This window comes from Protopterus annectens, chromosome 2.part1, assembly GCF_019279795.1.
Source record: "Protopterus annectens isolate FY-2018-M chromosome 2.part1, PAN1.0, whole genome shotgun sequence".
NCBI lineage: Eukaryota > Metazoa > Chordata > Ceratodontiformes > Protopteridae > Protopterus > Protopterus annectens.
In genome coordinates, this window is record NC_056729.1 from 1,024,623,170 (window position 1) to 1,024,637,861 (window position 14,692).

A 14,692-nucleotide genomic window follows, 5' to 3' on the forward strand; every position below is an offset into this window, starting at 1 on the left:
TTGTGACAGTGTGAACTGTGCCACTGATATACGCCATGCACAAAGCAATGAACCTGTAATGCCCATACTGTCACATGCAGGTATAGCAGTGTCCCACCTTATACCTCCTGCAGATATTGCAGTACCAGGACAGTGTGAATGGTTACCCTCACAGAGCGTGGATGTATCATGCTAGTTGTCCAGTGTGTGTGTGTAGGCTCATCTGGTATCACTCCACATCACATACGTTCTGTCAGAGGCATGGGATTGGTGGTGGTATTATTCAGATATTGTCCATGATTATGGTTGGTTCTTGAAATGTTTGTCATGATCCTTTCCCTGTGGCCACCATGCTGGAGACCTCTACTGAGAGCACAGTCATACTCAGGTATATCATTTTGCACAGCTTCCCAATATGCACCCTACCTCAATTGTATGTCAGATCCCTGACAGATATCCTCTGCATTATTTATGTAAGGATGTTTATCTCACAAATACACATCCTCCCCACTGTTACAATCACCTTGTCCAACAGTCTCAGGCAACACATTTTCACTGTACAGTCCATACTGTACCATACAGATATGTGCTTGGTGTTACTGCTACAACCATTTTCCATTGACATGCCCTCCTCTGCTATACAAGCGGCAGTTTCACCTATACACTTTCCCTGTGTTCATTCTTACACTTCTTGTGTGTGTCCCTATTCAATATACACAGTTCCCCTGGGTGAACATTTTACATGGCAGTTCCATGTCCTGTTACAGTTCATTAACTCATCTTCATTACAGAATGGCAGGAATGGGATATCACAATACTCTCCACTGTAGGTACACTGTCCTGTACTGGGATTGGACCATATACTTTACATTTATACCTCTCAACTGTCCAGATATTGCTAAGATGTCCAGGTGTTTTCCTTTTCGAACATGTGGCTTTCTGCCATATCACTGGGATGATATCTGGACTGCTGAGACTCAGTATTACAGACATTTGGGTGCATACCTCTCAACTATCCTGATTTGTGCAAAAAGTCCAATTTTTGTCTCATATTTCTGATCTTTTCCTGGCAAATCAATGGCATGTCATTGTAGATGTAGTCAGTAACTGATGACCGACATCTGAGTTTCAAGCTTTATGCTCTTCAGAAAGTTCATGCCAATATACAACCTACACATTCTACCAACTTCATAAGTATGGACGTGGAATACTGACAATGTATCCTGATTTCTGGCCCTTTGTCCCACCCATTTTTATGGCGTTGTCCACATTTCTCACTCTAAAAGGTTAAGAGTGTTAAAGTCAAACACATTCCCATGTGACATCTCTATCAAACATGTCCCTGTTACTGGTTATTTGTGCTCTCATTGTTTGCCTCTGTGCAGACATGCTGCATTAACAGAATGACAGCTATTTGTACAGCCATACCTCTCCACTGTACAGATTTCTTCAGAATGTCCAGATGTTGCCTCAAATTTTCTCATACAATTGTGTTTTTTCTGGCAAATCATTGTTAAAGCATCGAGGGTTGAAGTCAGAAAATAGTGACATCCGAGTCTCAGACTTCATACCATTCTGAGAAATCATGGGAATGCATAACCTGTCATTCTATCAACTAAGTTTGTAAGAGCAATGTTTAATAAGTGTGTCCCTAGCATACCCCTCAACAGTCCAGATTTTCACAGAAATGTCTAGCTTTTTGCCTCTTCTTTTTGGCCTGTGGTTTTCTGACAAATCATTAGTATGATCTGAGGATTAAAGTGAATAAATAATGACATGCCTTTAAGTCTCGGACTTTGTGTCCTTCAGACAATGCATGCTAACAGGAATTCTGTTATTTTAGCAACATTCTATGTTTATAAGAGCAATATTTAACAAGTGTTCCTATATTTGTGCCTTTGTCCCCACATTATGTCATGCTTTTTGTCCAGATTTCGTGTGGCAGGAGGTTGAGGTATGATCTTTACTTGTTGTCCTTAATTGCTCCCACATTATTTATGGCTTTTGTCCCTATTTCTTGCTCTAACAGACAGCCATGGTGATCAAACTGACTAAATAATGACATGCCTTTGAGTTTAAGTCTTCATGTCCTTCAGACAATGCATGCTAACACAAATTCTGTTATTCTAGCAACTTTCTATGTTTATAAGAGCAATATTTAACGTGCCCCTATATTTGGCCCTTTGTCCCCACATTAAGTCATGCTTTGTCCAGATGCCTTGCCCTATGAGGTTGAGTGGTATGGTCTGCCTTACTTACAATGTGTACTGTTCATCTGGAGGTGTAGCAGCAAAGCTGTATTTTGCAAATCTGGTGTTCTGCTTCTAGCCACTGTCTAAGTTTGTGAGAGCAATATTTAAAAAATGTCCCTATTTCTGTCCCTTTCCCCACCCCATTATTGATGGCTTTGTCTAGATGTCTTGCCCCAACAGGTTGAGAGGTCTTCATGGCTTATGATGTGTACTGTTCCTGGGGGTGGCAGCAGAGCTGCATTCTGCAAACCTCGTTGGTTCCATCACTTTTATAAGTTTGTAAGAGCAATATTTAAAATGTGTCACTATTTCTGTCCCTCTCCCCACCCCATTACTGATGGCTTTGTCCAGACGTCTTTCCCTAAGAGGTTGAGAGGAATAGGGTTACCACCTTTTCAGTAGTCCAAAGTGAGACAGAGAGGGTATGGTTCTATATATCACGGGGTGTGGTCAACATAGAGGGTGTGACCAAGCATGCGACAGCCTTGACATTCCAGAGAAGCAAACTTCTGAACATAGCCCCCCCCCCCCACAAAACCTTACCCTGTTGTTCTGCACAACAGTGCCAATACATTAACATAGAGCCAAGAGCCTGGGGCAGGGATGGAGCTCACAATCTTTTGATATTTCTGGCATCAAAGACATGTATGCTAGACTATTAAGCCATGTGACAGTATTAAACAGAGGGAAAGCATATGAATGTTGCATTTTTCTGCTACTTTAGGCCAATACTTTGGGTAACTGGCACGACTTTAATACTGCATTATGGGAGGGAAGCTGTAAGTCAAGACCAACAGAGTTCTACTAGACAATAAGTAATATGCCACTTGAATAATAGTGAGCTGCTGTTAGTTTTGCAATGATAAAAAAATGGGGAGAGCTGCTGTTTGTCCTCAGGTAGTTGTCTGAAGCTCAGAACAACAAATTTAAAAGACCACTGGCAACCTGTCATGGCAGCTAAACCTGGAGAGGAGGGAGACTGTAAGTGTGTAGTGTTTCACTACTTTCTCTCTACTCCATGTTTGTGCAATACTGGAGTTTTTACATATGTAGTTTGGGGATATGGACTGCAGGGGGGGGGTCTATCCCCTTTAATGAAAAAATGTATGCAGTACAGAGGAATGGTCTGCATGACGTGATGTGTATTGTTCATTTGGGGGTAGGGCAGACCATCTGTGCTCTCCTTTACACATACTCGAGATCCATGTTGGTTTTCAAGGTTTCGTAGCCAGTAATACTGGCATGAGCCACAATACCTCACTTAGGAGTGCCTCATTAATATGCATTACACTCTGCCGAGCGCTGATCATGTACATGGATACATTCTACGTCATCTCTACACAGAGTATATGCAGAGTTTACTGAATCCTGGGGTACGTCTTGACAGACACTTCAATTGTTTTGTTTTCTATCACAAGAAAAAGGCAGTATAAATGGTCAGACACTGATTACACTGTTTATTCGTAAATGGCAATCTTTTTTTTTTTTGTGCCCTCGGAAATCAATCTGCATTTCTGCCAGCTTTAGATTTTTACAAGGCAGAAAGTACAGTTTTGTACCTACCATAAATGTAGATATTTGAGTGCTAATACAGCTGCAGTAATCACAGATGGGTTTTCAGCCGTCAGGCGGTCCCTCGGTCGGCCGAATTCCAAAGTCTTGGTCCGGCCGGTTGTCGCCGCTACTCTTCTGACGTCAGGAAGGCCAGAGTATATAAGACACAGCCGACGCCATGTTCTTCAGTCTTTCTTGCCCCAGATGTCAGGTGCCCCCAAAAGGAAGGCAATACATAAGTAAAGCTTATCCACATATGCAAGCAATGCAATGTAATGCAAAATCAGTGTAAGCAAGCAAATAAAACATAACAGGATAACCCAGTCAGGAGGTATGAAGAGGTTGTTAGGCCCCATGCCCTAACCAAGAGGGAAGGAGGGAGGGAAACCTGTACTGCAGCTGTATTAGCACTCGAACATCTACATTTATGGTAGGTACAAAACTGTACTATGTTCATCGTGCATACAGCTGCAGTAATCACAGATGGGTAGAGTCCCAAAGCTATGCATAGGGTGGTAGGTACTATGAGGAGCTGGGTTGAGCCAGAATGCCCTGCAAAACAGCAGTGGCGAAGCCTGCTCTTGTTCTGGAGTATAAGGGCAGGTGGTAGTGTTTTGTGAAGGTATGTACAGAACTCCAAGTGGCTGCCTCCAAAATATCCTTAGTAGGCACACCTCTGAGGAAGGCTGTAGAGGTGGCTGTGGCCCTGGTGGAGTGAGATCTGATACCAGTAGGGACAGATTTCCCATGATAGGAGTAACAAAATCGTATGCAGTGGCCAATCCACTTGGAAATGGTCTGTTTGGTAACTGGTTTCCCTTGAGCCCCTACGGCATAGGACACAAAAAGTTGTTCTGATTTCCTGAAGGACTTTGTTCTGTCCAAATAGTAATGTAGCTGCCTATGGATGTCTAAAGAGTGAAGCAGCCTTTCCCCTTTGTTTTGAGGGTTAGGATAAAAGGTAGGTAGGTGTATGGCTTGGTTTAAGGCTACCCTGGATACCACTTTTGGCATAAAAGATGGATTAGTACGAAGGGAAACCCTATCCTGATGGAAGATGAGGAAGGGCTGCACCGCCATGAGGGCCTGTAGTTCAGAAACCCTACGAGCTGAAGTGATGGCCAGAAGGAAGGCTGTTTTCCAGGACAAATATCTGTTGAGGCAGCAGGTTCAAAGGGAGGCAATGCTAATTTTTCTAGTATGTAATTAAGGTCCCAGGCTGGTATTGGTTGCTTCCTTGGAGGTCTTATATTCTTAGCCCCTCTGAGGAACTGCCGTAAGAGAGGGTGAGAGAATAAAGGAGGATCCATGTTGTATTCTGCAGAAATGGCTGAGGCGTGTATTTTAATGGAAGAAAATGAAAGTCCACTGTTCAGCAGTTCAGCTAGGTACTGTAAAACCTGAGGCAAGTTCAATTTTCTAGGGTCCTGTCTTCTTTTCTCATTCCAGCAGCAAAACCGCTTCCATTTTGCGGAGTAAGCTTTTCTTGTAGATGGTCTTCTGGCCTCCAAAATGACATCCTGCACCTCCTTGGAGAGTAGAGTCTGATGTGGTGTTAAGGAATTTTCCACGCAGATTGAGTGTTTTCAGCTGACTGTGAAGGGTTTTGTAGCTGTTCTGCGTCAGCAGAAGAGGTATTAGAGGCAGGGACCAGGGAGGAGTATGTGTTAGGCTCCTCAGGAGTGGATACCAGTGTTGCCTTGGCCAGTCTGGAGCAATCAGTATCATCCTCGGTTTGTCTGTTCTTGCTTTCAAAAGCACCTTGGGCAGAAGAGGCAGGGGTGGGAATGCATAAACTGTCCATGTTGCCCAACTGAATGAAAGGGCGTCCACTTTCCAGGCCTTGGGATGGAAGGTCCTTGAACAAAACTTTTTCAATTGATGGTTCCTGTGGGAGGCAAAAAGATCTATGTCTGGCCTCCCCCACGCTTGGATTATCTCCGTAAACACCTGTGGATGCAGCTTCCATTCGTGTGGATCTGTCATATTCCTGCTCAGAGTGTCTGCCAGTGTGTTTTCCAGTCCTGGCAAGTACTGTGCTTGAAGTTCGATTTGTCTTTCCAGAGCCAAGTTCCAAAGAGTCATGGCTAGTCTGCACAAGGGGTATGAGTGTGTTCCTCCTTGTTTATGTAGCACATTACTGTGGTGTTGTCTGTTCTTATCAGTAATTGTCCTGGCTGCAGGAAGTCCTTGAAAGCTGTAATTGCATTTATTACTGCTAGCATTTTTTTTTGACTGATGTGAAGGTGCTTTTCCTTTTGGGACCATCTGCCCTGAATGCACCTGTCCTTCATGTGCGCCCCCCAGGCGTAATCTGAGGCGTCTGTGGTTATGACGTGTTTTGCTTGAGGCTTGCAGAATGGAAGGCCTGTGTTTACTTGACATGCTTGGGCCCACCATAGAAATTCCTTTTGCAGACATGGAATTATTGGTATAATTGCTTCCAAGCTGTGACTGTGTTGAGACCATAGATTTTTTAGGTACCATTGAAGTTTCCTCATATGCAGCTTTGCACATGGGATTAGCAGAATGCAAGATGCCATGAATCCCAGAGCCTGCAGGATTTTCCTTGCAGTAAGCCTGGTACTTTTTGCTAGTGTTTTGTAGTACTGAGATAATTGCCCTTGTTTTTCTGACGTAAGGTATGCCATCTGGGTGTTTGTGTCCAAGCTGGCACCCAGGAAGGTTATTTTCTGAGATGGTGTTAGCCTTGATTTCTCCTTGTTGATGGTGTATCCCAGAGAAAGCAGTAACCGTGTCACATATGCCAGATGTTCCAGTAGTATTTGTTTGCTGTCATATGGATCAGGCAGTCGTCCAGATAAGGGTAAATTTGTATCCCTTGAAGTCTGCAATAGGCAATCACTGATGCCAGGCACTTTGTGAATACTCTGGGCGCAGTAGATAAGCCAAAGGGCAATGCAGAGAATTGATAGTGGATTGAACCTGCAAGAAATCTGAGGTATCTTCTGCAGCTTTGTCTGATTGGGACATGCAGGTATGCCTCCTTGAGGTCCAATGTTACCAGCCAAAACTCCTTGCCCAGCATGGGAAGAAGTTGCTGTAATGTGAGCATCTTGAATTTTGGTGCAGTAGAAATGTGTTTAGGATGGATAAGTCCAGAATGGGTCTCCAGTCGGTTCCTTTTCTTGGTACCAGGAAGAGTCTTGAATAAAACCTTGACCTTGTTGGTGCGTAGGTACCTTTTGTATAGCTCTCATGTTTAGGAGCTTTGAAATTTGCAGTTGTGCCTCTACCCTTTGATTTTGTGGTAGGTTTGGCATGCCTCTCATTTTGGAAGAGTGTGAAATTGAAATTTGTAGCCTCTGTTTATAATGTCCAGAATCCATTTGTCTGTTGTGACAATATGCCAATTGTTTGCAAATAATGCTAGTTTCCCTCCCAAAGGTGCTGCCAGCTGAGACTTGCTTGGCATGGAAATGAGGGAGTCATTGGGTTTGCTTCCTGTATTGTTGTGCACTGTCTTCACCACCTCTTGGTGCTGGGGATTGCCATTGTCTGCCTCTATATGATCCTTGTGACTGCCCTCTGCCCCTTGTGCGTCTGTATCTACCTCTTTGGGGCTTGTCAGTGGCTGGAAAAGACCAGTTTTTTGAAGGCCAATTCCTGCTAAATCGTGGTGGCTGGACCTGTAAGAAAGCTTTGACAGTTTGCATAGATTTGGCTTTTTCTTCCATTTTTCGTAGTATATCCTCAGCATTAGTACCAAAAAGTACATCCTTTTATAAAGGAGCATCAAGAAGTTTAGCTTTCACATGATCAGGCAAATTTTGTTCCCTAAGCCAGGCATGTCTGCGAATGACTGATCCTGTAGCAGCCGCTCTACTGGAGGCCTCTAGGGCATCATAACCACATTGTAAGGCGTGTTTACCCACTTGTTCCGCACTATGCATCATATCCTGTAACTCTTTTAAATCTGGTTGTTTAGGTTGAGACATTTTGTTTTTTAATTGTGATAACAGGAACTGTTGATATTTAATCATATGAAACTGGCAGTTTAAGGCCCTCATGGCTAGGGTGGCTGAGGTATATACCTTCTTACCCCACCTTTCTAGAGATCTAGATTCCCTTTCTGCAGGAAGTGGATTCTTGGCAGTGGAGGCCTTTAATCCCTTAGGGCCTTGTGAAATGGTTTCAGGGTCAGCATTATGGCCTTTGTAAAGAAATTGGTGAGAACTGGGTACTCTGTAATATCTATCAGGCTTTACTGGTGCAGGAGGCAGAGAATCAGGATTAAGACAAGCCTCCGAATAGACATCATCCAGTACCTCCAAAACAGGGGGTATAGCCAGAGGTCTGTGCTGAGGTAACCAAAGAAATTCCCTAAGTCTTTTCTTGGAATCTGAAAAGTCTTGGCCTTCCCAATGGAAGTGTTCCCTCAAGGTGTGCAAGGTTTCCCCAAAAGAAAAATCCTCAGGGGGGGGGGGGTACAGAAGGAATGGACTGTTCTGCATCCGAATCCTCAAAAGGGGAGTAAGAGTGTTCCTCTGCATCAGAATGCTCTGATAAAATGGATCCCTGATCAGAAGAGGGGGATTCTTCCTCCACTCTGGGTCTCTTGTCAGGAGGGGGCTGAGAACCTCTGATGAGAGTTATTAGATCCTCAGCCATTTTAAGCATCTGTTTCTTAGGCATGGATCCAGGAGATTGGCCTTGAGCAGCAGGCCTAGTGTGATGCCTGGCTGCTTTGGATTTAGTAAAGGCCTTAATAGAAAAGAAGATGGAGGCCTAAATACACCAGGGGTGGAGGTGGATCTGTCCACATTAGTAGGCTCGACATAAGCCGGGCTTGGTTGTAGTCTGGAAAGGGCCGATGACCCAGCGGTCTCGGTACAGAAGACACCGCCAAAGGAGTCTCGCCGGTAGTCAGGGACTGCAAAGGCGTCTCGCTGAGAACCGGACCACGCGTAGCCTGTTTGGCGTGGTGTCGGTAGAGACCGCGGGCCTCGCGTGTCGGTCCTTTCCTTGCGTTTTTGGATAAAGCGGTAGTCGGAGAGTCCGACGACTTTTATAGTCAAAAGCTCTACCAAAAGTGTTGGGCGAACTCCGCCCGGCGCTTGATAGTGCGTTTATTGAAGGTAGCAAAAGCGACAGCCGAGACATCGTGGTCTGGGCCCAAACAAGGTATGCAAAGGGAATGGAAATCCTTATGCGGTATTTGCTTCCCACAAGAAATACAATTATTAACTTTTTCTGACATCGGTCTGAGGCAAGAAAAGTTTCCCCAACGGGGTACTTAGCTTTAATGAAGACTTCGGTTCCAAATATTTTCGTAAATCAGGAGCTGGCCGACTGGCACTTGCAAACTGCTTCTGCTTCGGGCACCGCGCGGCAAAAAAGACTGGAGAACATGGCGTCGGCTGTGTCTTATATACTCTGGCCTTCTTGACGTCAGAAGCGTAAGCGACGACAACAGACGCCGGACCAAGACTTTGGAATTCGGCCGACCGAGGGACCGCCTGACGGCTGAAAACCCATCTGTGATTACTGCAGCTGTATGCACGATGAACATCAAGGTAATTGCTGTAAAACTGGAATAAAACTCCAATATGCTGAAGAAAAAAAGCCCAACGTCAAGAAACTTCTTTATTAAAACAATAAACTTTCTTGACGTTGGGCTTTTTTTTTTTCTTCTTCAGCTCTTTAGATTTTTCCAAGCTGTGTATGAGTTATATATATATATATATATATATATATATATATATATATATATATTTATCCAGCATGGATTTTCCCCCAATTCTAAAACTTTGGGAAAATGGAGGGTAAAGTTTGATTTAAACCACTACAGGTGCAACATTAGACATAAAGAAAGCTTTTTATTCACATTCTGTCATTACGGACAACTTTATAGTGTTTTACCCCTCCAAGCCTGAAACACAAAACTACTTCTTCGAGAAGCCATTGCCAATAAGCAAAGCGTTTCCAGGCTAAGCATTTTAAGTTCATCAAATCAACTGGTTTTGATTATCTGGCCATTGTAAGATATTAAAATCACACTTTAGTGAAACCTGCAGACATAAACAGAGTGCAAATACCTACTAAGACATCATCGTGCTTTCTGGGTAAAGGTTAAACAGCAGCAAGTCAGGAATTGATTTTAAAGGTTAAGAAGAGTACCCTAATGCCACTTTAGGATTTTCAACAATGGACAATTTAATGCTTTTGTGTGGAATGAGGGCTGCAACTACACTATGCTTCTGCTTTACTTGTATATTTTAACTTCATAGCTATACAACCTCAGGGAAAAAAAGAACAGCCTAAAAACTCTGACTGACACAGAAATTCATATGTATGTAGATGTAGATATATATATATATATATATATACATACACACAAATATATATATAAATATATATATATATATATATATATATATATATATATATATATTATATATATATATATATATATATATATATATATATTATATATATATATACACACACACACACACACACACACACACACACACCCTGGAGTATACTGACATCATTTGGGGATTCAGTGATTGGATCTAGTTTGCAGTCATTTGCAAACTTGGTCAGCCACAAACCTTTAATTTTGGCCTGATCTTCTGAGAAGTATATACCAAACAGTTGGGGCCCCAGGACTGAACCCCATGGCACCCCACTGGTAACAAGTCTGCTGGTTGATATGGTGTCACCCACTTTGACAGTGTGTGTCCAGTTTGTGAGCCAGTTGGCAACCCATCTTACAATGAAGGGGCTTGCATTCAGTTTGCTAAATTTATCAGTAATGCCTCAATGTGGGATTGTGTTGAAAGCCTTGGCCAAGTCGAGGTATACTGTCTGCACAGATTTTCCATCAGTGGTCTTGGTCACACTTTCAAAGAAATCCACCAGATTTAAAAGGCAGGATCTGCCCTTCACAAAGCTGAATTGGCTAGGATCCAGGGTTTGGAGGTCAACTATGTCTTTATTTATGAGGTCCATAACGATATGCTCCATGGCTTTATAGATGAGGCTGGTCAGGCTTATGGGTCTGTAATTCCCCAGGTCTGTTACTAGACTACCTTTGTAGAGGGAAATAACTGTAGCTGTTCTCCATTCTGCAGGAACAAAGCCTGTTATGCTATGACTGAAAAGGGTACTTGGTAGTGATGCTACTTCATGTTTTAGCCTGTTTCGAAGACAGACAGAGATGCCATCTGGTCCTAAACAGGCCGTGTTCTTTGCTTTGGACAGGGATTTGAGGACCTGCTCTTTAGATATTTAAGGTGGATAGGTTTGAGGGAGGGTTTTTTTTAAGTTAGGAGGGGATAATGGAGTGGAATTTTCACCAAACCTATACGCTAGCAGATTCACCATCTCTGTGGGGTCAGTGTGCGTGGTACTGTTGGCCAACAATTCTGGACATGCTTGGGTCCTACCCTTTGGGTTACGTACATACCTGTAAAAGGGCTTATGGTTATCCTTGGGAGTACTTGCTAGGTTTCTCGCAAAGGAGCTCTTGGAGGATTTGACAAGTTGTCTTATTTGCCTGTTAAGGCTGTGGAGGGTGCTTTTCCATTGTTGGGTCCTTGTCTTTGTTTGCTTGGACAGCAACTTTTTGCATTCATTGTATAGTTTGTTGATGCTGGAAGTCCACCATGGCAGCTTGATTTTACTTGGGGCTCTGGCTTTGATTGTATCTGATACAGCCAAGTTTATATACATATGTAAGTGATTGTACAGGGCTTTAATGTATGTTTCAGCATAGTTACCATTTTCAGCTTGGGGTGGGGCTTGGAATGCAGTTATACCTTCACCTAGGAGGGTATAGCTTGCCTTGGTGAAGCTTTTTAGTCTGATTTCACCCTTTTGAGTTCTGGTGTTGGTGTCAGTTCAAAGGTGACTGATTTGTAATCCGTTTTAACTAAACAGAAAATTTATGCTAATGTTTAAGTTAAAAAACAAACAAAGAAAAATTCATGCTGATATAAAACCTGTTATTCTATCAACTTTTTAAGTTTGTACGAGCAGCATTTAAAAATTGTCCCTATGCTCCTATGATTGTTTGGTAATGGGAATCCTTATTACATCACAGAAGTATGTATGCCTGTGTCTTATAGGATCATAGGACGTTAATAGACTAATGGCCCTAGGGCCCTTACAAGCCTAGCCAAGTTCTACCCTTACTTCCACGATCAGCACCTATTGCCCATGTCCACGAGGTACACAAGTGGAACCCCTGGGGTGAAGGTACAGTTACCCATCCAATCATCCAGACTGTTTGAACAGGGTCAATGAGGTGCTCTGTTTGACATGAAGCGGGAGTCTGTTCCAAAGGTGTGGTGACCTCTGAGAGACAAATCTGTCTTTCTAGCAGGTTCTATTAATTTCACATGCCAGCTTAAGTTCTTTGGAGTGAGTAACCTGTGTACCTTTGACTTGCAGATATGCATCATTTCCCATAAAGCAGAGTCATAGATTGCCTCTGAGTAGTCTGTATGAAACAGAACAAACTGACAGTGATTCAGATGAGCCACATAGGACAAATGCTGAAGACCTTGAATTTTCCTTGTGAGGAGCCTTTGTGGTTTCTCCAATTGCTGCAGGTGCTTGGAAAGGTACATACCAAAAGGGGCATTGTAGTCAATTATTGAGTTAATGAGGGAAGAGCAAAGTGAGGGTATATCTTCGTTTTTTCTGGAGGCAATGCCCTTACTTATGAGATGAGCAGTGTAGAATGCCCTTCTTACCACTGTGGAGACATGGTGATCAAAGATAAGGTTGCATCAACCTGTGTGTCCAGGTCTCTCACCACAGAGTGCGTACTTAGGGTGTTGCTATTGATGTGGTAGTTAGCAGGAACATTGCTCTCACTGAAAGGGATGATAATACATTTTTTTTCATTGAGTTTAAGGCCATGACTTTGGCACCAATCGTTTGAGTAAGACCCTCTTGTAGGATGTTGATTTCATATGGAGATTCTATGACCACTCCCAGTTTGCAGTCAGCAAACTTTGTCAGCCACAGACCTTTAGTTTTTGCTTGTACTTCTGAGAAATAGATTCAAAACAGTAGAGGTCCCAGGACTAATTTCTGTGGAACACTACTGGTTACAGGTCTGCTGTTGGAGGTATATTCCCTGTTTTGAGTATCTGTGTTCTATTAGTGAGCCAGTTAGTGACCCATTTAATGATATAAGGGTCGACACCTAGCTGGGTTAGTTTCTTCATGATGCCTGAGTGGGGGAGAGTGTCAAAAGCCTTGGCTAAGTCTAGGTGGGCTGTATGCACAGATTTCCCCTCGTCCAGGGCCTTGGCGACTTTCTTGAAGAAGTCTACCAGGTTTAACAGGCATGATCTCCCTTTGACATATCCAAACTGAGTAGGGTCAAGTGTTTGGAGATTACCTATATCTTTGTTGATAAAGTCCATGATAATTCACTCCATGGCCTTGCACATAAAGGCTGGTCAGGCTAATAGGTCTATAATTCCCGGGGTCAGTGGAAGCACCACCTTTGTGCAAGGGCATAATGGTGACCATTTTCCATTCAGGTGGGATGAAGCCAGTGCTTGGACTGATTGAAGAGAGCACCCAATGGTTTTGCTAGTTCTTGTTGGAGGGCATGTAGGACGTAGCCTGGGATATCAGGTCCCATAGATGTTGCGCTTTTGGCCTTAAGAGAGGGCAGTCATGATCTGCTCTTTAGAAATACAAGGTAGGGGACAGGTGGTAGGGATGTCATGTGGAAGGTGTACCTGTGACAGGGGAGTGCAGTTGTTTGGGGGACTGGCGATTGTGTGTTCATTACTTCTTTAATTCTCATCACAATCAAATCTTGGAGGTATGCAGAAGAGGTCTTTATAGCTTCTGTTGGAAACGGGGTCACTGTTTCTTTTACTTTTCTCACAAACCTCAGAGGTATACAAAAAAGTTACTATACCATGTGCAGGGGCAGTGTACTGAATATTAGCAACAAAGTGGAATTCATTACTTTTTTTCCACTTTTGTCACAATCGCACACCAGGCACATATAGTGGTGATTGCCTTTGGGAAGGAACGGGTGAGGAGTGAAAAGGCATGCTATGTATATATACAAAAGCATTCACTTAAAATGCATGACCACTGCCATCTGAACTTCTGCTTTCATCCCAATATAACATCAGAGGGATGTACAGGCAGCAACTGCCTTTTTCTTTGGGGGGGGCAGGCAGTATTCCCAGACAGGATTTGTGTGTCCTTACAACAATTGTATCATTAGTTTATTGTGAGCTACTATTTTGTCAACTTTGAACATTAAACCCTTGGGCACAACTTATGTCTTTCTTGAAAGACAAAAAAGTAAGACTGAAATTCTTTTCTGACTCATGACTTTTTTCAGGCCACCACTGGATTAAAAGGTTGGGAAAATGTTCTAAAATGCAAGGAAAACTAAACCTGAACTGCAACACTGAATATTTTTCCTTAATCATAGTTTCTGTTCAAACTGCCATTAGGTTCAAAGGTGTGTACTAGGCTAATGGCCCTGGAGCCTTTACAAGCCTAGCCCATAGAAGTGCCCTGGCATTGTGCAGCCCAACGTTAGTTACTAGTGCCTCTATCGAGTAGAGCCACTGGAGTGATACCCGGGGTGAACTTCTATTTCCCATTCATTCACGATTTCTTTTGAAGAGGGCCAGTGAGGTGCTCTGCTTGACATGTATGGGAAGTCTATTCCAGAGCATGGGCAGTCTCTGGGTTATGAACCTGCCCCTTCAGCATGTAATGAGGTTGAGGACTCTGGACCATGTGGTGCTGAGGGATTGGGATTTCTTTATATGTAGCATTTCTATAAAACAAAAACACGTATTGGAAACTGCGTCCACAGCTAAAACCCAAAATTTATTCACTTGTAAAAACACACTCAGGATAAAGCGCCTTTCGTTTGATTGGCT

The 14,692-nt window shown here is 43.1% G+C and overlaps 1 protein-coding gene across 1 annotated transcript in view; it reads right to left on the minus strand.

The window, feature by feature from the left end:
* The window catches only part of STX18 (syntaxin 18), a 1,377,880-nt gene that overhangs the window by 144,871 nt on the left and 1,218,317 nt on the right, over positions 1–14,692 (minus strand). The gene's annotated exons all lie outside the window — the stretch shown is intronic.